Below are 6248 nucleotides of genomic sequence, written 5' to 3'. Positions count from 1 at the left end.
GCACAGTGGTTGAAAGTCCGCCTGCCGAGGCAGGGGACACGGGTTCGTGCCCCGGTCCGGGAGGATCCCACATGCCGCAGAGCAGCTAGGCCCGTGAGCCATGGCCGCTGAGCCTGCGCGTCCGGAGCCTGTGCTCTGCAACGGGAGAGGCCACAGCAGTGAGAGGCCCGCGCCCCGCAAAAAAAAAAACAAAAACTGAGAGCATAGCTAATTCTGTACTATTTAAATACCATATATTTGTATATAGCACATACCTGAGGTGGTAACTTTACTTCCTTCTGCAGATTCTGTTTTTGTTGTTTCGTTAATCCAGAAATGGTTGAATAAACTATGATTTATCCATATGATGGAATATTATGCAACCATTAAAATATTTACAATAGGAAATGCTTATTATAAAAGAACAAAATATAAAAATACTTATAGTGTAATCCAATTACACTTGTAAGAAAATGGGGAGTAATAAAAGCCCAAGAAGAAAGCCACCAAATAGTAAAGTGATTTTCTTTGGTATTGAGATCACATGTGAGGGTTTTTTTTCTTTCTAGTTTGTTTTCTCAGTCTTTTACAGTACCTGTGTTTTGATTTGTGTTATTGTGTAAGAAACAAAATAACTTATTTGAGGCTGGGGAATAATGTATCTTAAGACTCATGAATTTTTTTTTTTTAAACCACAAGAGGAATGCACCTTAAAAGCAAGGCAAGGATTGATTTGAAAATACTCCAGAGGAGTTATAGTCTCACCTTCTTCCACTGGTTTATTGATGGTGCTAGTCATCCTTAGTTGGACACCCTCTGACTCTAGTCAGCAATACCCAGTGCTTAGAGAGTGCTGAGTTAGTACAATTCTTAGGGAAAATAATTAGTGCTGTGTACCAAGAGCCTTTAAAAATAGTCATAATATTTGACTCAAACCCACTTTGAGAGTCTAATCAAAGAAAATGGTCCAAAATATGGCAGCTCAAAAGATGTGTTTGGGTCTGTTTCTGCTGCAAGTAACAGAGTATATCTAAAAATAGTCTGGGGCTTCCCTGGCAGTCCAGTGGTAAAGAATCCGCCTTCCAATGCAGAGGTTCGATCCCTGGTCGGGGAACTAGGTTCCCACGTGCCGCAGGGCAGCTAAGCCCTTGCGCCACAACTCCTGAGCTCGCGCACCTCGACTAGAGAGCCCTCGTGCCGCAAACTACAGAGTCCACATGCCCTGGAACCCGCACGCCACAACTAGAGAGAGAAAAACCTGCAGGCCACAACTAGAAAGAAGCCCGCGCGCCACAACAAAGAGCCCACTCGCTGCAATGAAAGATCCCACATGACTCGAAGATCCCAGGTGCTGCAACTAAGCCCTGATGCAGCCAATAAATAAAAATAGTCTAACCACATTGGAGTCTCACACAAGTCTGGAGGTAAACAGTTGCTGGCCTGGGTTCAGCTGCTCAGTGATGCCTTCGAGATCTTGGGCTCCTTTTCTGCTTTGTCATTCTTAGTGTGTTGGAGCCACACACTAAGATTTGAATGCCGACTGACAGCTGTATGACCACAGGCAAGTTACTCAACATTTCTGTGCCCAGGTCTCCTTGTCTGTACAATGGAGCTGATACTACCTTACCTTCATAGACATTTCTTCTAAGTTTAAGGCAACAAGAAGGGGCATTGTCACATGTATCCCTTTTACTAGGAAAGCAAAAAGCTTTTCCAGGATCCCTGCAACAGCCTTCCCTTAAGTCTCATTAGCCAGAATTGGGTTATATGGCTACGCTACCAACAGTGGAAGCCGTGAAAGCAGGAAACAGGATTGTTCTCCCCCTCAGCTTAAATGGACTGTAACAACCCCAACAGAACTGGGCTTCTGTTCACAATGAAGAGAGGGAGGTATTCAGTAGATTTGGGGTAGGCAACCAGCAATGTCTACCACAAGCTAATTGTGGGGAAATATCCATTGCAACATAATTTATAGCGGCAAAAATGGGTGCAAGAAAATATATCAAAATATGGGACTAGTTAAGCAACTTCGGATGGAGTATCCAGCCATTAAGCACTTTGATAGAGTTATTTTAAAAATAAGATATAGGGCGCCATGGAGGAGTACGCTTGGGAGCCTTGCCCATGGTGAGTTGTGGATGACTGCGGTGGAGCCTTCACTATGGGTGTAATCGGCGGTGGAGTCTTCCAGGCCATTAAGGGCTTCCGCAATGCCCCTGTCGGAATTCGGCACTGAATGAGAGGCAGTGTCAACGCTGTGAGGATCCGAGCCCCTCAGATTGGAGGTAGCTTCGCGGTGCGGGGGAGCCTGTTCTCCACCATCGACTGCGGTCTGGTGCGGCTGCGGGGCAAGGAAGATCCCTGGAACTCCATCACCAGTGGAGCATTGACCGGGGCTGTGCTGGCTGCCTGCAGTGGCCCATTGGCCATGGTGGGCTCGGCAATAATGGGAGGCATTCTGTTGGCCCTCATCGAGGATGTTGGCATCGTCCTCACTTGCAGCAGTTCCGCACTGCACCCCCATTCCTGGAGGACCCCAGCCAGCTGCCCCCTAAGGATGGTACCCCGGCCCCAGGCTACCCCAGCTATGAGCAATACCACTGAGGAAGTGACCTCCTGTCACCACCACCGTGGGAGCTTCTCCTCGGTTCCCTCCCTGATGATCTACCTCAAAGGGAGGGCTGGCTCCCAGTTGGTCCTGGGACCCTCCGGAGAGGGCCTCTACTCTGTTGCCTTATCCCAGGTTTGGGGTGGAGCACCCTAGCTGCCCTGATGGATGGGTCCCTTCTCTCTCAGGCACCCCAGCCCCCATTCATATGTAACAAGCTCTCACCCCAGACCCTTTGCATGGCACCCTGATGAGTATTTAAAGCCAGTTTAAAAAAAAAACAAACAAATAAATAAATAAAATAAAGCCAGTTTTGAAATGCCAAAAAAAATAATAATAATAAAGTATGAACACTACAGCAATGTGAAAAATACTATGCCATTCTTTTCAAAAGCAAAGTATCAGTGTAACGTGATTTTAAGACAAACATTTTTCACATTTTTAATTCATGAAATTGGGATGTGTCTTAAAATTTTTTGCAGCCAAATGACAGTCTTGACATAATTGTACATTCATGCACATTCATGAACTTGGTCTGAAAATCTTAAGTTGACATTTGCTTAGATCAAGCAAGGACCAGCATCGAAACTTGTAGAAGGGGAGTCAGTAGCTGGTAAGAAAATTCCGGAAAAAAACAGTGGAACATTTTTCTAAAATTTTCAGTTCTTTATTGATGTATAATACATACATGAAGAAAAGTGCAAGTATCGTTAAGTGTACTTAAGCTCAGTGAATTTTCACAAGTTGAATAATACATCCCTGGTTATCAGCAACCAGATAAAGAAACAATATTACCAACACCTCAGAAGTCCCCCCTTTTTTTTTTTTTTTTGCAGTACGCGGGCCTCTCACTGTTGTGGCCTCTCCCGTTGCGGAGCACAGGCTCCGGACGCGCAGGCTCAGCGGCCATGGCTCACGGGCCCAGCCGCTCCGCGGCATGTGGGATCTTTCTGGATCGGGGCACGAACCCGTGTCCCCTGCATTCGCAGGCGGACTCTCAACCACTGCGCCACCAGGGAAGTCCGGAAGTCCCCTTTTGAGTGGAGAACTCAAGAAATGCTGCAATACCAAGGTTCTTAATGACACAACTGTGCTATGGAAAAACACGGGCATGTAGGATGCCAGCCAAGTCAGACTCACAAGAGTCTGATTTTGAATGCAAAGAAGCTTGTGCGATATGTTAACCAATTTGTTTTGCTTCCTCAAACATGTACAAGAGCAGGTATTTTATTTTTAAATGTCTGTGACAAAAGACTTAGAATTCTTTCAATACATACACATTTTAAAATTCTAATAAGAAAGCATTGTGTTGTAGTTTAAATGTCAGCAAGTTTCTCTTTAAGATACATAAAATAATGGTGCTTCTTACAATTTTGTAATATAATATGCAATATGAAAATAGTGTGGTGTGAATATAGCTGACTGGGTTTTCTTTTCTCTATGTATTAAGCATGTATTAGGGTTCTCCAGAGAAACAGAACCAATAGGAGATATATATATCTCATATATCCTATGCATATGAGGAGATTTTATCATAGGAATTGGTTCAGGAGATTATAGAGGCCGAGAAATCCTGCAATCAGCTGTCTGCAAGGTGGAGAACTGGGGAAGCCAGTGGTGTAATTCAGTCCAAATCTGAAGGCCTGAGAATCAGGAGTGCCAATGGCCCTTTTTTTTTTTTTTTTTTTTAAATATAAAACACCTCTAGTTCCATTCTTACAGCAAGGTCCAATTTTGGTATACATAGTATTCCTATTATTTAGATAGTAAGATCAGATCCAGGAGTGCTTTAAGAGGGAATTTGGCTAAGGGGTAAAGGAAAATTAAGATGACGTGGGAACCTAATTGTGGAAAGTGTTACCGGAGAGGAAGTATAAAAGGAGGACGTGAAAACTAAGGACAAACTATGATACTTCACAACTTACTTTAAGGATACTTGAATCTTCCTCTTTTACCATTTTAATTGTGATATTTTTAAGCATATAGAAAATAACGAAACATATCCATTTCCTAGATTTATTCAATATTAATTTTTACCTTTTTTGGTTTGTTTTAAAGAAATAGAATGTTAAGAGTATAACTGAAGCCCCACTCAGCCATTGTCTCCCTTTCTCAGGGATATCTACTATTTTGCAGTTGATGCCTATTATTCCTTTAGTTTTTTTTTTTTTTTACTATATTTGTGCATGTATATGTATGTGTGTGTGTGTAATAAAAGTATCATTATCTTAAAATTTTACATATATAGTATCATTGTATATATCCTTTTGCTGACTATAACTCAACATTAGATTCTGGATAAATGAAGATTCTATCATTTAACTGTTGTAATAGTTTTCCATTATTTATCCATAAATCCACAATTTATCATTACCCTACCGAAGAGCAGTTAGGTTTTTTCACTTTTTTTGCCATTTAAAAATCCTGCTATAAATATCCATGTGCAAGTTTTTGTGTGGGCCTGAGTTTTCAACTCTTTTGGGTAAATACCAAAGAGAATGATTGCTAAATCATATGGTAAAAGTATGTTAAGTTTTGTAAGAAATCACCAAACTATCTTCCTTCTAGCTTCCCAGTTCCAAAGCCACACCCACGGTTCTAGGTATTTGGTATCACTCCACTTGCATTACCCAGATCTGTATTAGTTATCTATTGCTGCATAACAAAACACCACAAAATTTAGCGGCTTAAAGCAATGAACATCATTTCACAGTTTCTGTGGGTCAGGAATTTCAGGTGGCTTAGCTGGGGCTAGAGTATCCACTCCCCAAACGGCTTATTCATACGACTGTTAGTAAGAAGTCTCAGTTCCTCTCCAGTTCTTGGTAGAAGGTCTCAGTTCCTCAAGTTAGGGACCTTTTCATAAGACTTCTTTAGTGTCCTCAGAACATGACAGCTGGCTTCCTTCAGGGTGAGCAATCCAAGAGAGAATGCAAGGAGTCCAAAATGTCTTTTGTGACCTAATCTTGGAAGTCAGACACCATTACTTCTTTGGCTATATTCTACATGTTAGAAGCAAGTCACTAAATGTAACCCACAGTCAAGAGGAGTGGAATTAGGCTCCACCACTGGAAGGGAAGCGTATTGAAGAATATGTAGATCTATTTTAAAACTACCATACTACTTTTTTTTTTTTTTTTTGGCTGTGCCGGGCCTTAGTTGTGGCATGCAGGATCTAGTTGCCTGATCAGGGATTGAACCCGGGCCCTCTGTATTGGGAGCGCGGAGACTCAACCACTGGACGACCAGGGAAGTCCTCACACTACTTTTAAACTGAACAAAATGAGATGCCAGCTATAAAAACATTATATCCCATGTTTCTGATATATCATCTACCTTCTTGCACGCTCCACAGAAGTATTTTTTAAACTGTAGATTCAGTTCCATAAATAAACCATGAAATCAGTGTATAGTATCTCTGAAATCTCCACAGCACAGAAGCAGCAGAAGGGAGAGGGCTCATAGTTTTGTAATTCCAGATCTCCCTTTAATCTTTGTTTTAAACTGTCCTATAACATATGTATAACTTTTTAATAATATAGGAATAGATTATATGAAATTATATTTGTAAGGTCGGATCTTAACAAACGGCACCGCGAAACAGAGGAAAGCTTCAAGTGAGCTTTATTAGGGAGCGCTCCCGGGCGAGGTTCACTGGTCC

At 42.1% G+C, this 6248-nt stretch overlaps 1 pseudogene; it reads left to right on the top strand.

Annotated features, from left to right (window-relative positions):
• Positions 1-2074: 2074 nt before the first annotated feature.
• On the top strand, positions 2075-2583 carry LOC112405681 (mitochondrial import inner membrane translocase subunit Tim17-B pseudogene; annotated as a pseudogene).
• Positions 2584-6248: the final 3665 nt, after the last annotated feature.

Source organism: Neophocaena asiaeorientalis, unplaced genomic scaffold (assembly GCF_003031525.2).
Source record: "Neophocaena asiaeorientalis asiaeorientalis breed wild unplaced genomic scaffold, Neophocaena_asiaeorientalis_V1.1 scaffold148, whole genome shotgun sequence".
NCBI lineage: Eukaryota > Metazoa > Chordata > Mammalia > Artiodactyla > Phocoenidae > Neophocaena > Neophocaena asiaeorientalis.
Note: the sequence above shows the minus strand (reverse complement) of the source record. Positions and strands in the feature narration are given on the sequence as shown.